Source organism: Saccostrea cucullata, unplaced genomic scaffold (genome assembly GCF_032062105.1).
Source record: "Saccostrea cucullata isolate Sc308-1 unplaced genomic scaffold, CSIRO_AGI_Scuc_v1 ctg10365, whole genome shotgun sequence".
In the NCBI taxonomy this organism is placed as follows: Eukaryota; Metazoa; Mollusca; class Bivalvia; order Ostreida; family Ostreidae; genus Saccostrea; species Saccostrea cuccullata.
In genome coordinates this window covers 33096-41752 of record NW_026930561.1, presented here as the reverse complement: position 1 = coordinate 41752, position 8657 = coordinate 33096, and positions in this window count along the sequence as shown.

The following is an 8657-nucleotide window of genomic DNA, read 5'->3' as shown; positions in this document are numbered from 1 at the left end:
ACGTCCCCATTAAAGATTTGAAGGGTTGGCCCATAAATATTTCTTTAGCAAATAACTCGAAAATGCAAAAGAATCTCTGAATAGTTGTTGAACAAAAAATATTCAAAGTCCAAAGAACTTTAAGATGAAATCAATAAAAAGGGGCTGGGAACTCAAATTAGGGGCCCAAAAGGGCTAAAAGTCTTCAATCGATAATTCTTTATCAGTTGATATTTTGTAATTCATAACTGAAGCAAAGATGTTTTTCTCAACCATTTATAACTACATTTTATGATTTTTATGTCGTATGGTACATAATTAGGGGCCACAAGGGGCCAGAATGCTAAACCTTTGACGCTTTATAACTCGAAAATGAGAAATATTTTGATAAGTAATATTGAACACAAGATGTTCAAAATAATGTTCTAAACAATATGCAACCTTTTATATTTTACTAAACGTCCCCATTAGGGAGTTGAAGAGTTGATATCTAAATATTTCTTTTGCAAATAACTCAAAACCGAAGCAAAATCTCTGAATTGTTGTTGAACAAAAAGTGTTCAAAATCCAAAGAGTTTTAAGATGATATGAAGAAAAAATGGCTAATCCCTAATATTAAGGGCCGTGAGGGGCCAAACGTCGACTTTTTAAAGTCTTTAATGTGCAATGTCTTTTTATAGATTATGGAAAATCATTATTCTAGAATGAAAATCTCAATCAAAATCTTATCTCATCTCATTAAGAATTGGACGGAAGACCCACTCGTTGCTCGCAACGAGATCGTATCTAGTTTTTATTATCATTACTAGTATATCATTGTAGGAACATACGTTATCTCCATATCCTTCTTATTTAATTCTTCATAAATGGAATAAAGAACATTGAACACAATCATCGTGTTACATTTTCAAATTTCATATGGCACATACAGCCGAAATGTTTGGTGTCCCCACAAAGAGCTAAAGCCACATTGAATGTTTTATTTCAACTTTCGATTTTTTCCCCTCTGAATTATTGAATGCATCTGAAAAGTATACAGCGTTAAAGATAATTAATATTTTTTCTACATATGAAAATCATATCTTAAAAGAAGTAGGTTCACTTTATGCATAAAATGGCCCTGTAGATATCCCAATTTATTGATCAACACTTGATTTTCTATTTGAAGTACTAAATTAAAATAGAGACTTGGTGCTTTTATATCCTATTTCAAAAATTCTTCTAAAAGTCCAGGTCTAGGAGAACTGGCTTTATGAAATTGCAATGTTCTAGAATTTTTAGATGAACAGGCATAATTGAGTACTTTCAGTGAAGAAAAATAATATGAGCGCACTCTCTGATCTAGAAAATAAAACATTTACTAGTTGCATATTTTAGATCAGAGGTTGCGCTCTATGTTAAATATCAAAAAATAGCTTTAAAAATTGACCGTTTTTGTAGACTTTTTCAGAATATGAGGAAATTGACGCATTTCGTGACGTCATAATGCATTGACTAGCCAGAAAATGACGTCATTTTTTATAGATATGCAGTCACCAAAGACCTCAGTGACATTTAATGCATTGTTAACTAAAACTATGCTGTTTCAGTTTTTCAGAAATTCACAGGGCCAAATAAGGCAAAAGTGAACCGTGTTCTTTTCAAATACGCTCTTATTTTCATCTTTTTGGCAGAGATCATTTATAAACAGTTTTCAGCTCAGTGTATAGTGACCATGCTTACTTTAAAAATGAATGTCTTCCCTAATACAATATGAAAATTCCTGGTATTTTCTTTGTTTACGACATTTTTTATAGAACTTTTCAAATATGAAAAAATAAAAGCAAATGCCTCAAAATTTATTTATATGATATTCTGTGAATTGCATTACTTATTGATTGACCCTCGTATATCATTCTGATTGGCTATTATTATTCAAGATTAGAATGTCGACGTTTTTGTTTGTTTGACGTTGCTTGACTACAATATTTTGTCAATGTTCAAGACTCTGGCAAGCGATCGACGACATTTAAGAAATGAATTTAATTTTTGAAGATTCATGAGGTTATGAACTACGACGCTTCACGCCGGTGTAAAGACGAATAATGACCCCAATCGAATAATGACCGGGGGTCATTTTTCGACAGCGAAAAATGACCCCCGGTCATTATTCGACGTCGAAAAATGACTCTTTTGCCCGTAGAAAAAGTGTCACCACCCTAAAAATTTGCAGAACCCACGTGAAGAAAAATGACCCCCGTAGAAAAATGACTCCCTGTGGATTAAAGCTGAATTTTTTAGGGGGCAAAAAAAATTAGATAAAGAAGCATATTGGCCAAAATGCTCACCTGAGCTAATTGGGAATAAATTGATGATTCGTTGATCTCATAACATTATACAATTATGGCTATATTTTAAGGTTAATGCGATGATTCAGAATCTAAAGCAGTAAACGATTTATCGAGCCTAAAGGGTTAGGCAAACATTATTTTTCGATGGTGGAAATCATCGTACTGACAGAAAAAATCAGCAGTATTATATATTATCATATCCTCCGCTTGAAAAGCGGGAGGGTATATAGTGATCGGTATGTCCGTCTGTTACGCTTTGCCAATTCCTCTTATATATAAAAAGATGTGTTTGTGATACAGCTATGCCCCTGTATGGCAACATAGCGACAATTAATCTTTTCTTAAATGCAATTTAAATATATTGGTACCCAAAGTAGGGTCTTCTCACAAGAAATACAGTTGCAAAATAGGAAAGCCCTAGCACCACTTGTTCAAAAGTAATGGCTAAGTTTTTGAAAGGTAGTCAAACTCAAAGGTCAAAGGGTCAAAGTTGATGGTTTTTTAAGAAAGGTTTAATGTAACAAGGATTACATATGTGAAGTATGAAAACCCTAGCCCTTATACCGTTCAAAAGTTATGGCCAAGGTTAAAAAAGTTTTTTTCATAAGTACGGAAATCTCCAACCTCAAGGTCAAAAGGTTAAAGTTTTTAGAATCCAATGAAAGGTCATGCCAAAAAAATACATATGTGAAGTATGAGAGTACTAGTATCTACCATTTAAAAAGTTATGGCCAAAGTAAGATTTTGGCATTTTTGTGTAAAATGGGACAAACTCAAAGGTAAAGGTCAAAAGGTCAAATTTGGTGGTACCCAAAGTAAGGTCTTGTCACAAGGAATACACATACTTAGTATAAAATATGAAAGTCATAGCTCCAATAAATGAAAAGTTATGGTCAAGATTAAAGTTTTTGCGGACAAACAGACCGCCAGATAGATAGACAGACAGACATACAGACGGACACGATAAAATTATATATCCCCCGAATCTTTGATTACGGGGACATAAAAAGAAATGATCTCAATTAACTTTTCATTTTATGATATAGAGTAAGGGAGACGTTACAAAAATGAATATGTTTGTTCTGATTTTCATATTAAATTCTCTGAAAAATATACTCAGAACTGAGTAAAAGGGTGGAGTAAAACAAGAATGAAGATTTAATGAATACTGTGTGCTATATCAAAAGGTTTTGTTAGTTTTTGCATTGGGATATGTATTTTACACTAGCGTATAGCTTTACAGAGTATATTTTTAGGTGGTAAACCCACTCCACCCCCTTACTTATTTAGGAGGAAGTCGATTATCAACAAAAGCAACAACAAAAAAACTACCCTACCTTTATTTTTCTATAAGGAGGGACTAAAAATAAGCTTAAAATAATCTACTATTCTACTAATTTTCAACTGTTACTTTGCCACAATACTTTCAAGTATACCCCCACCAACATTTAAAGTATGCTTTAATCATGGCGAAGTAAATTATGATATGATAGTACTTGTGTGACGGCTTAACTTCATTGCAATATTTTATCTAGAGCCTATTTAAGTATAATTAAAAGGTACAGAGTCTAATTTATATTTTTGCTTTTCTTTTTTTTTTTTTTTTTTTTTTTTTTTTTTTGGATTTTTTTTTTTGTTTTTTTTTGGGGGGGGGGGGGGGGGTAAAATTTCCTCCTCTTTCATTGTCAAATAAGATTTGCCATATTTATACAAGCTAAAAGTTGAAATGAAGGAAAAATTAATTTTTCCTACTGAAGAGTTTTCAAACCTGATTGTTGCATGGTTTGATTTCTAAAAAAAAAGTGGAATATAATTCTTTAAGCAAACATTAAAAGGAGGAATATTGAAAAGAAATTTTATTTACTTGATAATAAAAGAATCTCTTTTCAAACACAATTTTAGCATTGAAAGACTACGTGAATCTCTTAATTTTTAATTTCTTACTTGAAAATGTTCATTGCAAGTCTGGTTGTTCTACCTAGGGGGGGGGGGGTATAAAAAGAATATGCATTTGCAAAGATATAATATCTTTAATTCTATTGTAATAGTCTGCATGTATAGGATAGAATGTATAAAAAATATACAGCATCGAGGCGTCCTGTCATCCATTCCTATTTTTATTCACTCGCCCGAATGAAACCTTATTAATTCTAACAAATTACTTATTTGTACGCACCGATATTAATTCGTCTGCTACAAATTTCTACTTTTCCGAACAATTTTTTTCTTCTGAAAAAACGTATCAATGGAGTCAGTAAAGAAAAAATATATATTCATAAATTTCATCTCCAGCGTGCGTTTGATCCATTTACATGTACCATCTTTGATTTGCTAGGTTTGCTCCTTTTTCAGAGAAATGAAGATTAATTGATTTATTGTTAATTGCTTAAAACTGATTTGGCAATATTTCGACAGAGAGAATGAGGAACTTTATTACCCCTACGTGCGAAAAAGAACAAAGATCGAATCCACCCCTACTAATGTGTTCGGAACCTTTTATTTTTCGGTGTTCTGCTAATTATAAAACCCGATGAGATCAGAGTAGCACTTGCAGTGGCTCTGGTGAGAGTTAGCGAGACTTCAGCGATTCACGGAAATGTGGCTAGGAAGTGACTAGCACGTGGAGGCATGGTCAGGAGAATTATGTTGCGTTTCAGTTTTCACCACCCTAGAATCAGCTGATAATGTCTGTAGAAATGTACTTCAATCAATCGATCTCTTTTACATTCATTCAAACTTAAATGAGTATTCCCTTTAGTACAATTTTCTGCAGTCATGAATTAAATTTTTTTTTCGACAAATATTTTGCATGGGAACTGGGACTATATTTTTTGGCGTCAGATTAGCAAATGAGGCACCAGCATGATTTTAACTGACCAATCAACTGAATGAGTATTGCATTATGGGTTACTACGAATACTACAAGAATTTTACGCTTGAAAAAAAGGAAAATCTTATGGTAAATGAAAAGCATTTTTAAAAATGTTGTTTTCATGCTCATAATGACAAACAATTTATTTGTTAAATAAACGGCGGAAGTCTATGTATCTGAAAGTCATACTGTAAAAGCAGTTTGCGTCTGTATTAATTCCTTTGTTGAACTATCGGTGAATACAATTGCCAGGTGAATTCCCTGGCCGAACACGTGATCACGAACGTAAACAAAGTTTTGTCCATTTAAATGCCTGTAACATCTTTCATAGTTTCTTATCTTTGTATTTTGTTCGTAAGAACATTTTTTTTTTATTTTGCAGTCCATTAACATGATCGTAGATTGACCTGAACTACGTGTTCGAAGTAAAATGTAAACATGTATTTGGCGTAAACGTTGCTATTCATTCAACGATTGTAAGTTGCTCGTGGTAAGATCCTCTGTGCGCATTTATAACAATAGCCATATAAGGCAAACAAAGGTCTGTCAGTGTAGATGATAATGCACAATTTTTACCAGCATATCAATCGCTAGTGAGCTCTAATTTTCGCCGAAATGTATAAGATATATTGTTATTTTAACACCCCTCCTTTAGTCACACTTTTTTTTTGTTGAAAATCATGAAAGTCTTTCAGAAAGGTCTGGAAACATTTATTACAGGACATGTTTTCAAAAGAAACAGGCTATAGCAATATCATGTTTACTGCCAATTTTATTTATAAAACCGGTTCTACCCTATAACCTTTGAATAGATCAACCTAAACCACGTGTCTTGAATTTAAATCACAATAACATTAGTAGGGGTGGAATCTATTCGAACAAATGCATGAATTGCTCGAAGGAAGAACAATTATAATACACAGCATATTTTTCCCTTTCACCTTTTATAAATTTTGTATCACTTTAACGACGTTCGATCCTGATATTTAAAGTCTTAAACTTTTTTTGCCAAGTATATTTTTTGTTTCTACATACATAGCTTAATTAAAATTCAGATAAAGAAATGGGGATCAATATGCTTCTTTTGGCGCTACAGTACATTAAATATGACCTTTTTGCACTGAAATTTGTGTCTAAATTGAAAATTATATTTTTGACGTTTTCCCTCCAATATTTTTATCCAATTAAAGCATGAAACAAAATGAACTCGAAGTGTGTTTAAAAAAGGACACTTAAAAATTGTGACTAAGAAAAAATTTCAAACTGTCTCGCGTAATCAATTATTTGACCTTTCTGCACTAATGAAATGAGATTTTTCTGGCATTGAAAATTTAATAACAAAGAAAATTTAAAGTCTTAAACTTTTTCTAATTTTAAGCAAATAGGTCAAATTTATCTTGAATATTTAGAAAAGAACATCAAAAGTGGGGGTATATGATGTAAATTTTCAGATATTACTAAAATAAAAGTGTCAATTTTACGTTAAAATTGGCTAATTTTTTTCCCGCATTTTCAGAATATATTTACTATATTTGTCATACTTTGTTGAAAGAATTCATAAGTAATAATTTAATAGATATTTCAGAACCAGCATAACACATTTCACTGCAAAAATAAGCTTTGTGTGCAACCAGCATGGAAAAATAGGCATCCAAAAATAACAGTACTGTTATAGTTCAAAATGGAAAAACTGATCATTTTCGTCTAAAAAACCTTCCGCCACAAAATATAGTCCCTAGCTTATTTCTACTTGAATGGAATTTAATCGTGGTTTTTTCATTGAATATGATTAAATTTGCATTGTAGAATTCGGGTTTAATGTTAGAACTTAAAAATGATGCAGAATTTTATAAATAAAGGACCTGGCCAAAATACGCTCAAATTCTCAGGATCGAACGTCCTTAAAGGGGGTCATTTTTCAATTGGGGTCAATTTTTTATAGGACTAACATATAAAATAATGACCCCTAGGACTTTTTTTCTACAAAAAAATGATATTTTTCTACGGGTAGGGGGTCATTCTTTGTCGTTGAAAAATGACCCACCCACCCCCCGGTCATTATTCGATGGGGGTCATTATTTGTCTTTACACCGGCATATTTCATGAAGCGCATTAGCGCTTCGTGATAAATATGCCGGCGTGAAGCGCTGTATTTCATATACCTCATGAATCTTCAGAAATTAAAATTCATTTCTTATATTTACATCATTATTTTTTTTTTAAGACTTGCCATAAATATTCGCCGTTCAACTGTCATTTTTAAAGCAAATCAGTGTGGACTACTGTATATTTTTTGACGTCAAGTGCGGTATTATGACGTAACAATGGAGATATTCATGCTTATTCATGGTACATATGTAATGTAGTTTATGAGAAAATATACTGCATTTTATTTTGTAAAGAACCATAGGGGAAATTTATTGGAAATGTAAATATATATCAATGGAACGAAAACACTGCCAGGCAAACATTGTCGCCGAGACGATAAATATGCAGTGTTACAATATATACCATTCAGCAATGAATCTTTATTTTTTGAAAGATATAGTCTAATAACTGCAACGGTGTCTGCAAACAAATTGCGTAACGCACGTTAGCGTGTTATGAAAATTTGTTTCCACATACCGTTGCAGTTTTCAAAAAATAATGATTCATTGCTTATATTTACATTTTTTAACTTTCTATACCATGACTGCAAATGTGTTTTTTATTTGAAAACTTATGTATAATCCTTCGTGTAAGCTAGCCAATGGGTAAGCCAACAGCTTCTGGCCAGTTTGAGCGTGATTTTTATTTATTTTCGATTGTGACCATGCATTTACTCGATGTTTAACGATTATGACGTCAAACTAAAACATGCTTTAACCCTCTTGGCACCGTGTCTGTGTTATGGTGTTTTGAATGCAATAGATTTCCATTCATTTTATATCCAAAAAAACATGAACAATGCAATGTAAATATTGTACAATAACAGAGTGTGATTGAGATAAGAAATATGCTAAAAAAAATTATGGTGCTGTTGTTAAATCGACGCTTAGCAAAGCGAGATGAGTGGCAGGTCCTGCTTGGAGATGAAATTCTAACGATTCGGAGAAATGGTTGTTTTCGCATTTTGGATGACCTTACCAGTATGTAATTTAAGTATTCTGGATTGAGTTTTGACTTTTTTATATAGTTGTATTAAAAACATTAGAGAAAGAAATAGTACATATATGTATCGAGATAATATGATTGCACGTGTGTTATAAAGGTCAAAACGAAGTCTTATGGGATTCATCTTTGGTGATTCCTTGAGTGTTTTTAAGAGACTGTTACAAAATTTCTTATATAGATTCAACTCTATCACAAAAACAGAACATGTCAAATTATGTCCTTATAATAGATTAGTTTCGCAAACTAGCTTGCTCAGATGTTTGTTTCTCTTGGCAAGCCTTGCAAATATTACATCATATCAATTTTTCTGTTCTATCTATTCG